The following is a 2608-nucleotide window of genomic DNA, read 5'->3' as shown; positions in this document are numbered from 1 at the left end:
TTAACAAAAACATACAAATAAAAACACACCCTTAATTGCAAACGAACGTTGGTTTTTCAATAAAGTATTTCGTTTTAGTTTCTCTATTAGTTCGAACTTCATATAAATACTCTGTTAATTCGTTTAGGTAAAAACAAATCAGGCTTTGAGACACAAACTGGCTACCGTTGCTTTAAACTTCTAAACAGGTGGAATGTACAGCTTATGTCATTTCTTATCTGTATGTTCGATGTATTTCGGTTGCCTCAGTCTATCCTGTTACTTCAGTACAGAGAACTGAATAACTCACTCTTTCTGTCTGCGTGCCATCTACCTGTTGAACTTATGTCTCCTGGCAAAAGCGATGAACATCTGAGACTTCTCACCCTGCATGTGAAACGCAATTCCTTGTTGAATGTTCTGTATTACTCACGTAAATCCATCAAATACTTGTTACCAAGTTTTATAAAACTAACTCGTTTCGCAGTGTAACATGTATCAAATCATTAGTAATTATTCTCTGACAACAAATTATTAGTTGCATGTGTGTATATTTTTTATACAGAATACGTTAAATATCAAAACATATAGCTCGAAGACTACTGAAGAAGGCACGTTTTTGAAACAGTGTAACATCCAGGTTACACAAACTTGCAGCCAGGATACAAGAATTTCTCTGTGGGAAGATGCAATATTCTAAGCTCCTTAAGTTCTGTAACTAGCGCCCACACCAAGCACAGACAATACACAACTGTAACAGACAGTTTTTTTACCTAAAGTATCAACATTCGAACAACCGATGAAGTTAAAACAGATGACAATGCAAGAGCTTTTAAGTTTTTATATGTTTCAAAACTACACGAATAACGACAATGTTAAAATTGTACAATTAGGTGTTCAAATGTAAGGAACTTTAACTTCAAACAAGCTGAAGTTTCAGGCAGGTTTTGAACTCGGGGTATGTTTTATTGTTAAATTCGTTAATTATACAATTAAAGGATGAATTAAAATGTTAAACATGGCTTTCTCTTATTTCTTCTTTAGGGACAAATATGTTCGTTTGGTTTGAATTTTCGCAAAGCTACACAAGGGCCTACGCTAGCCGTCCCTAATTTCGCTGTGTAAGACTAGAGGGAAGGCAGCTAGTCATCAGAAGGACTATCTGTGCTAGCCATTCCTAATTTAGCAGTGGAAGACTAAAGGGAAGGCAGCCAGTCATCACCACCAACAGAAACTCTTGGTCTACTCTTTTACCAACAAATAGTGGGATTGACCGTCACATAATAACGCCCACGACCATGTTTGGTGCGAGGGACATTCGAACTCGCGATCCTCGTACTACGAGTTGAGTGTATTAACCATAAGTATGGGGGAAAAAACAACAACTAAAACATAATTGAACAAGAACATTACAGCATTTATACCATAAACAAGTGGGCCTTATTATTGTTCTTAAACAGCGAATATCAGGAAAGAATTTGTTTGTTTGCGATTACGCACAATACTACACAATGAGTTATTTGTGCCTTGGGCACCACAGGTATTGAAATCAGGTTTCTAGCTATCTGAATCGAAAACAGCACAGTAATAGGGATTCGAATTCCCGAGCGTAGTATTACGAGTTGAGCACCCTAACCACCTCAATGCCGGACCCTAAGGAAAAATGAACCAATGGAATATATGCAACCATAAATGAAGATTCAGAAATATGGGATAAAAATATTCAATTAAAGTGTCAGACATGAAAGACAAACGAATCATCGTAACCGAATTAAAAGTAAAGTTTATTATTAGGATGAGTTGTTTAGCATAAATAACTTTCGAGTGTTTGAGGGATTTTGTTTAATTTTCAAAGATAATTATTATATTAGTCTTTTAGAACAAAATGTGTTTTTCTGACACTAAGTTCTAATTTAAATTAACCCTAATATGTTTTGGCTTAAGTTGAGCTACATTAGGAAATGGGCGAGGGCGTAGAATAACAAAACGTTAGGGATGTCCAGAATACGGGCAGAGCAACGTATTAACGTAAGGTTAATCCTCTCAACGTAACCAGAATCTGTCTGGCAAGTGTTAAGACTAATGTTCTCTTTCCAGAAATATATAAATGGTTCTGATGACGAAATTAGGTCACACCGAATATCAACACCGAATATTCTCGCCCTTGCAATCGTGGGGTCGTTATAAAGTGTCTGTCAGTTACACTTTTCAAGAGTTAGCAATGAGTAGCGTTGATTAGCTGTCTTCTGTCTAGTCTATTACTTCAAAATTAAGGACGGTTAACACATGTTACTCTTGAGAAACTTGTGCGAAGTTCAGTAAACAAATAACCTTCATAGGTTTCATAATTTATTATGTATATTACACTTATTTTATAGATTTTTTGTAGGTATAATCTATATTTCTGGTTAAAACCTACTTTAAAAAAAAAAAAAAAAGAAAAGAAAGGAGAGAGAAATATAAAGGAAAACATACAGTTAGTTAGGGTTAGGTATTTTTAATAACTCGTTATTGGATTTTGCTAGCATTAACAAGGTGATTTGAAAACGCCTCGTCTTGCAAATTAACCATTTTTATCGTATTTAATAATGTTCAAACGAATTTTTAACATAATTAACACTAAAACTAA

Source organism: Tachypleus tridentatus, chromosome 5 (genome assembly GCF_004210375.1).
Source record: "Tachypleus tridentatus isolate NWPU-2018 chromosome 5, ASM421037v1, whole genome shotgun sequence".
NCBI lineage: Eukaryota > Metazoa > Arthropoda > Merostomata > Xiphosura > Limulidae > Tachypleus > Tachypleus tridentatus.
The sequence above is the reverse complement of the archived record's forward strand: the minus strand, read 5'-3'. Positions refer to the sequence as shown.